Consider the following 7,629-nt stretch of genomic DNA (forward strand, 5'->3'; position numbering starts at 1 on the left):
TTTTCGAAAAAATGTTTTGCCAGAGCAAAAGTGCTGATAACGTATTGTAGAACTAATTATTTTATTGATCCTCAATGGAATATATAGAAATACATCGGGATATAATACATAATGAATAACCATGATGGGTTTATTGGCCCGGTGATAAATCTAATATGATATATTATAACAAAAACTATGATAAACCAAGATATTTTGCTAAGCTAGCTGTCCTTACAAAAATTCAACTCCAAAATTAATATTCCAAAATATATATATATCTCCAAAAAATAAAATAAATAAATGTACCGAAAACAAAATCATCGTGGAACAATGAATAGATTCTGAGTTTTAAGCATGTCATCATGAGTCATACGTCCTTTATTCTTATAGCTAAGGGACACATTCAATTTTATCTTCATTGAGAGTAACACTGCTTGTGGTACAAATGATTGAAAATAAAGGAATGCAGTTCACTCCCGTTTATTCCACCAAATATATAATTTGTAAACTAGTTTCTTTGCCGGCCGGTTTGCTGATAACCAATATATTTCTTTGAACAATCCCATCTCATAACTTCCACACTTTTAACTTAATATCAAAATTATTCTAATGCATTTCATTGTATAGAAAGGTCGTTTTCAAAGAATGTTGTAGATCTTGTTATATAATACCATTTTGTGGATATATTATCGTAATGGAAAATTGAACGATATGAAGCACTGGAGTCCCAATTGTGTTCATGTGATTGCCTCACATTCACTGAGCTGTCGGCCGTTGCTTTAGCCTTGCTGGTTGTTTCTGAGCATAACAAAGCCATAAGAATACGTTACGAGAAAGCTGAAAAAGTCGACAAGCAAAAAATCAACTTCACAGTAGCAGTGATTGACGAGCATGAAGACATAGGGACAGCTTGTGTTTTATTTAAAATGAGTTTAAATGGAGGCACACACACGTTGTCTCACCTGGTCAAGGACAATGACGATGGAAGAAGGATCACATGGTTCAAGCTAACATTAAATTCTGTTTCTCAGCAAACTACTGGTTCAACGCCTTAGTCTAATGAGGTACAAAGAGAGACAAATTGGAATGATGTTACACAAACAGAAGCTGTTTGGGGTGCAAAACATACAAGCCTCAGTATCAAAATCTCTCTCGCCATAAACCTCACGCTCTCTCGTTCATTTACATCGCTATATGCAAACAAAGTCATGGCAAAATCACAAACATGAACAACAGAAACACATACAAACCCAAGCTAGAATCACAATTAAGATTAAATGACATACAAAACCCAAGCCAAAACTCGATAAGACCAACAGACAAACTAACAAACCCAAGCTAGAATCACAATCTAGATCAAATGACACACACATTGCATTTTGAAACACTTAAGAGAAGAAGCACTGATTTTGTTTTGAAACGTTCTAAAACTAACCTGTTGCTTGGTGAAATTTATATCAGGGCTTGCGACAAGACCAGCAAGATCATATAACGGAACACTAAGTATAAACTGCAAGAATGATATGCCAATCACAAAAAATCGTTTTCAACACCACAAGCTTAAGAACAAGACAAAACAATTCCACATTCTCCACAATTTAGGTCTTAAACTTGAACAATCGATTCCCAAATCAAGTAGTCTCACTTCTCTAACTCTAATGCACTTAATTAAACCAAAATCCCCAAAATTTTCGTTTTGCTCCTTTCTCAAGAACCCTAACATGTGAAATTTCAATCAATCAAGCTCAATTTCAACTAGAGGATCGATTATAATAAGGATATAAGCTACTAGAACTCAATATAAGCAAGATTCGAACCCCAAATCATCAAGCATTCCAAGTTTTAAAACAAGGGTTTTAAGAAGAGTGAGAATAGTGCTTGTTACCTTCAAATCGGTTGAGATAAGAGTGAAAATGGGACTTGGGGAAGGAATTACTCAGTTGGGTGCAAGATTTCGGAATGAAAGCAAGTGATTTCAGAGAATTTGATGAAGAATTGGGAGAGAAAAAAGAAGATCGATTTTTAATGAGTTAGAGGCTTGTTTGCCACTGAACCGGAAATATTAATCCTGCCTGCCATTTTAAAGTCTGAATGCCACCCATAGTGTGGATTATACCTTTATACCCTTAATGGAGAAATTAAATTAATTTTAAAACAAAAAACAAAGAAAAATCGAAATCGAAATCGAAATCCAATCGAGTTCTTTGTCTTCATTTCTCCGGCGACGACAAACGGAAGATTCTCCGGAGCTGCTGAGGTCGGATTCGTTGTCCGACATTAGCTCTGGCGCCGGTTTTGGAGCTTCATTGTTGGATCGAGTTTAAGAGCTCGTCATTTGTTTCGTCTACTCCCGCTCCTCCTCTTAGCCTCGCCGTCGACTCATCCATTTCGACGGAACTCCGTCGTAGGACCTTCTTTCTTCTCCTCCATTGTTGGATCTTGATTGAACCAAGTAAGTGTTTAGAAATTTGTTTGTTTAGGTATTTGCAATGGTAGAGTTTGGCAATAGTAGGTGTAGAAATCTCTAGATAGTAGGATTTATGAGTTGAATCGTGTTGAATCTGAGGGAAATTAGAATGTAGCTCCTCCTTTGTATCGTTAATTGCAGAAGGTCATGGTACAACTGAAATTGAATAATACAACTGGTACATATATGATAGTGTAGTTCGACTGGTACAATTGGTATAACTGTTACAAGTGCTGTATCGAAATTAGTGATTTATTTTGTTCTATCTGCAGTGCGAAGAAGAAGAAGATCCACACAAACATATATTTTGACTATGGAGGGTACTATTCAGAAGAGCATGAGTGGAATTGCAACAATTCACTATATGCTATAATGTTTAAGACAACATCTTTGGAGAGAATAACATATACGGTGTTGGTAGATAAGATCTGTAAGAAGATTGCTATAGACGGAGCGAGAAGGAAGATGAAATTGAGTTACATGATATGTAAAGGAAGGAGAGAGTCTTATATTTTAGATGATGAGGATGTTTGTATATTCTTAACATCATTGGATAAAGAGGGATTTAGACCAGTTTTGCATGTGGAGTTATGCAATCTTGAAAGTAATCAGATGGTGGAGCTAGTACCAAGAGTAGAGAGAAGAAGTTCATGCGGTTTGAATTATGGGGAAGTGGCTGCCAATGATGTAAGGACTGATGATGTAAGGACTGATGATGTAAATAATCAAGCAAACTTGAGTACGTTTAGATGGGGGGAAGGATCAGAACAAGAGAAAGAGCCTGCTATAGTTAATGAACCGATTATTGAACAGCTCATGATAGAGAATGGTGTAAATGAAGATTGTGAGAATGATGTTAGGCATGAATATGTTGAGCTTTCGCGGACTGTACAACCAAGTGAGGAAATAGTTAAAGAATGGGAAGATGGTTTGGAATTGGAAAAAGATCAAGAATTTCCTTCTAAGGAGGCAGTATGGGATTTGGTTAATAGAGCTGCAAAGGCCGAGTTGTTTGGTGTGAGATGTGTGAAGTCGGACCCGGTGCGACTTATGATTGAATGCAGTCAAGCTTCCATGGGTTGTGAATGGTATTTAAGAGTTGCTAGAATAAAGAAATCTGATTTTTGGAGTGTAAGAGTTCACAAAAACATGCATACATGCTCTAGGTGTGAGGAGAGTACTAGCTATTTTAAACAAAAAGGCACACCACGATTAGTAGCAAGTGTTTTGCATGAGGACTTCCGTGGTCAATTGAAAACACCGGATCCTAAAACCATCATGACTCTTGTTAAAGGAAGACTTGGTTTGGATTGTTCCTACTCCACCGCCTTGAGAGGGAAAAAACAACATGTTAGTGATATGCGTGGGAACCCTGAAGTTTGCTACACGATGTTGTATGCTTATCTCCACATGTTGAGAGAGGTGAATCCTGGGACAGTAACGGAAGTGGAATTGGATGCGGAAGAGAGGTTCAAGTACTTATTTATCGCTTTAGGAGCAAGCATTGAAGGGTTTAAGGCAATGAGGAAAGTGTTAGTGATTGATGCAACTTTTTTGAAAACTATATATGGTGGGATGTTAGTTATTGCAACAGCTCAGGATCCTAATCGTCACCATTACCCCATTGCGTTTGGTGTAATTGATAGTGAGAATCATGCTAGTTGGAATTGGTTTTTTAGAATGTTGAGAAAGGTAGTACCGGATGAAGATGGTTTGGTTTTCATAAGCGACAGACATCAAAGCATCATCAAGGGAGTGATGGATGTGTTTCCAAACGCATCACATGGTCATTGTATATGGCATTTGTCCCAAAACCTTAGGCCAAAGTTGACTGGGGACAAGGACGTAGGTGTTGATAAATTCAAGGAATGCGCTCATGTATATACTAAGACAGAGTTCAACATTCAGTATGGTGATTTTAGGAGAAGGTATCCTAGAGCTGCTGAATATTTGGATAATTCCATTGGGGTTGAACAATGGGCTAGGAGTCATGCTGAGGGAGACAAGTACAACATAGATACTAGCAACTCCGCAGAGTCAATGAATGCTGCGTTTAAGGAAGTAAGGAAGTACCATCTTTTACCGATGATTGATGCGATATTGGAGAAGTTTTCTGAATGGTTCAACAAACATCGAAAAGATTCTGCCAATGCATCGAACACAACGCAAGTGGTGCCTGTTGTGGAGAATATATTACATATCCGATGTCCTATAGCTGCGAAGTTGATGGTCACTGAGCTTAATAGCTACCGACGCGAATATAGCGTAATTGGAGTTGATGGTTTAACATATTTGGTGGACTTGGATATGAAATCTTGTACTTGTAGGTGTTTTGATATAGACAAGTACCCTTGCATCCATGGTATAGCCGCAGCCATTAAGCATTGTCGGAATGAATGGAGAACAACGGATGTAAGCATATATGGTCTTTGTTCGCAATATTACTTGATCGAGACGTGGGCATTGACATATTACAAAACAATTTACGTTGTGCCGCATGAGTCTCAATGGACTTTCCCAGCTGACTACGAGGAGAAGATCGCAAAACCGCCGGATTACAAACCAAAGAAAGGTAGAAATCAAGAAACCCGATTTCCATCCACCGGGGAAAAGCGACGAAAGAGGACCCAAAACAAGGCTCGGCCGGGCATTAACTTGGAGAGTTGGTTGCAGCCCCCTCCCAATGATGAGAATGGTTAACTTGCGTTTCTGTGTTTTACTTGTATTTCTCGCATGTGCATTAACAATTCATCTGGTTCAACTGGGTTCAGCTAAGAACATGTCTGTGTCTCGTTTGTGCATTAACAATTCAGCTGGTTCAACTGAGTTCAGCTAAGAACATGTCTGTTTTTTTTAATTTGTATTTGTATTCGTTTATATACTGAGTTCAGCTATTACAAGTAAGTTTCAATATGTTCCATAAGTTTAGCTTTAACTATTCAACTGGTTCAACTTGTACAGCTACGATAGTATTATAAAACAACATATTTTAAAAAAAAAAGGAAATAAAAGAATAATTCTATAATATAATCATAATAGAATTAACTTTTAAAGAAAATTTAAACATTTGAATACAACTTTTAAAAAAATCTATGGAAAATGATGTTCTCACACAAACAACCTCTTCTAGTATAAGGGATACTTACTATAAGATAACCTAAATCATAGTGAAAGACGTGAAAACAATTATTTGGTAAGTATAATATTATGTAAACCTTGAATATGCCAAATAATTCAGAGAAATCATTTGTCCAACTTATATTTAATTATTTAAATACTAGTCCAACTGCAAACAAGAAAAAGTATTAAAAGTCCAACTATGTTGCTTCTAGTACAACTAGACAACTATGAGTATATTCAGCCATCATGGGTCCCACTATTAAATAAGTACAGCCGCCAAACTCATTTTTTTATTAAAACAATTTTTGGTTTTAAATATTTTTTAAAAAAGAAAAGGAAGATAGATCTAGGGTTTTCGAGCCTCTCTCTCTCTTTAACTCTCGAGCCTCTCTCTCTCTTTCATTTGCGAAGAAAACCCAGAGCTTTTTTTTTCTAAAATTTCCGGCGGCGAGAGCGTACATTCCGGCGAACAACTGCTTTCTAACAAGGTTGGTGGTTAATTGATTTCTAATTCCTAGATCTATGGTTTTCTTATTTGATTTCTAAATCATAGATCTAGGGTTTTCTTATTCCGATTCTTCTTGATTTTCTGCAGTGAGAATGCCAATCAGCTATACTCAAAGCTCCGATTCAGAGCCCGGATATGAGTTGGGCAAGAGCCGACGGTAATTGGGGGGTTCCGAGATATTGTTTCTGTGGAACCCTAGTTAGGCTTGTCGTGTGTACCACTGGAGATAATCAAGGAAGAAAGGAATACAAATGTCCAAATTCTGAGGTATTTATAGATTTTTTTGTAATTATAGTGATGATTAATTATGTTCTAATTAATTATGTTCTAATGACTATGTAATTCGTTGTCTTATGTTTAGGATGGTGGAGAACACTTGCATAAGTGGTGGGATCATGCAGTTGATGAGGAGTTTCGTGTGATACATACCAAACTTGAAACTCAGAAAGAAGCAATCCACCACGCTTACCAAAATCCTATGTTGGAGTCAATTCGTCAATCCATACGGGATATGCGTGCTCAAATCGAAGATCTTCAGAAGCGAGCAGTGGAGAGAGAAACCGAGATTGGTAGGCTGAAGGAGTTGCTATCTAAGTGGTAGTAATAACCACTTATGTATTTATGTATTTCTCTAAATCTTTGTAGACTTCTTATGTTTGTAATAACCCTATGTAGACTAATCTCCTTTATTTCCTATTAGTTTCTTAAGTTTGAACTAGTGACCTAGTTTTATTTCTAAATGTTTAAAATGGTAGACTTCTAAAGTTTCTCATTTCCCTATGTAGACTAATTAACTAAAATTGCCTAAACGTTTCAAAAATTGTATGTTTTATTATATTGATTTGGTCTATGTTTTCACCAAATTCACAAACAGTTGTACCGTGAATACCAGACAGTTGTACCGGTGAATACCAGGCAGTTGTACTATTTATACCAGGCAATTGTACCATGTATACTAGGCAGTTGTACCAGGAATACCTAGGAAGTTGTACCATGTATACCAGGCAGTTGTACCATGTATACCAGGCAGTTGTACCATGAATACCTAGTTGTACCATACACACTTGTACCTAATACTTTGTACGATCACTTAAATAGTTTCAAATTACCAAAATATAATATTAAGTACTTAACAAAATAATCCTAATAGTACCAAACACAAACTTGTTCAAAAAACAAAATAATGTTAAGGTTTTTCCCACCAGACAACAACACACCAGACAATCATTACTTCTTTCTCCTTCTCTTCGGCTGCACTTCCACAAATGGTGTCTTAATATGTTGGGAAGCTGCCCTTGTTCGCTTCTGTCCGGTTGCTATTACAGGTCCACCCTCTTGCTGCAACATCCTCTTTATCTTCTTGCCCTTCTTCTTCTCTTTTCCTTTCATCTCTTCCTCATTCTTTTTCTCCTCCTCATTCTTTTCCTCCTCCTCATCAGCTTCATACAATGTACAAAGAAAACAGTTTATTAGTTCACTTTAAAAGTTCAATAAATAACCAAGAAACTTCTACACTCACCTTGTTCTGGAACAGTTGGAGAAATGGGATTAT

The 7,629-nt window shown here is 36.9% G+C and overlaps 2 long non-coding RNA genes across 2 annotated transcripts; one reads left to right on the forward strand and one right to left on the reverse strand.

The window, feature by feature from the left end:
- Positions 1-475: 475 nt before the first annotated feature.
- LOC110229530 lies at positions 476-1,409 on the reverse strand. The gene is made up of 2 exons (XR_002332928.1): positions 945-1,409; positions 476-780 (listed from the first exon to the last, which is right to left on the reverse strand). It is a non-coding gene; the product is annotated as an uncharacterized LOC110229530 (long non-coding RNA).
- A 4,813-nt stretch (positions 1,410-6,222) lies between these two features.
- On the forward strand, positions 6,223-6,795 carry LOC110229443. Its single transcript, XR_002332844.1, has 2 exons — positions 6,223-6,344; positions 6,439-6,795. It is a non-coding gene; the product is annotated as an uncharacterized LOC110229443 (long non-coding RNA).
- The last annotated feature ends 834 nt before the right edge of the window (positions 6,796-7,629 follow it).

The sequence above is a fragment of the Arabidopsis lyrata genome (assembly GCF_000004255.2).
Source record: "Arabidopsis lyrata subsp. lyrata unplaced genomic scaffold ARALYscaffold_4, whole genome shotgun sequence".
NCBI classification, from domain to species: domain Eukaryota; kingdom Viridiplantae; phylum Streptophyta; class Magnoliopsida; order Brassicales; family Brassicaceae; genus Arabidopsis; species Arabidopsis lyrata.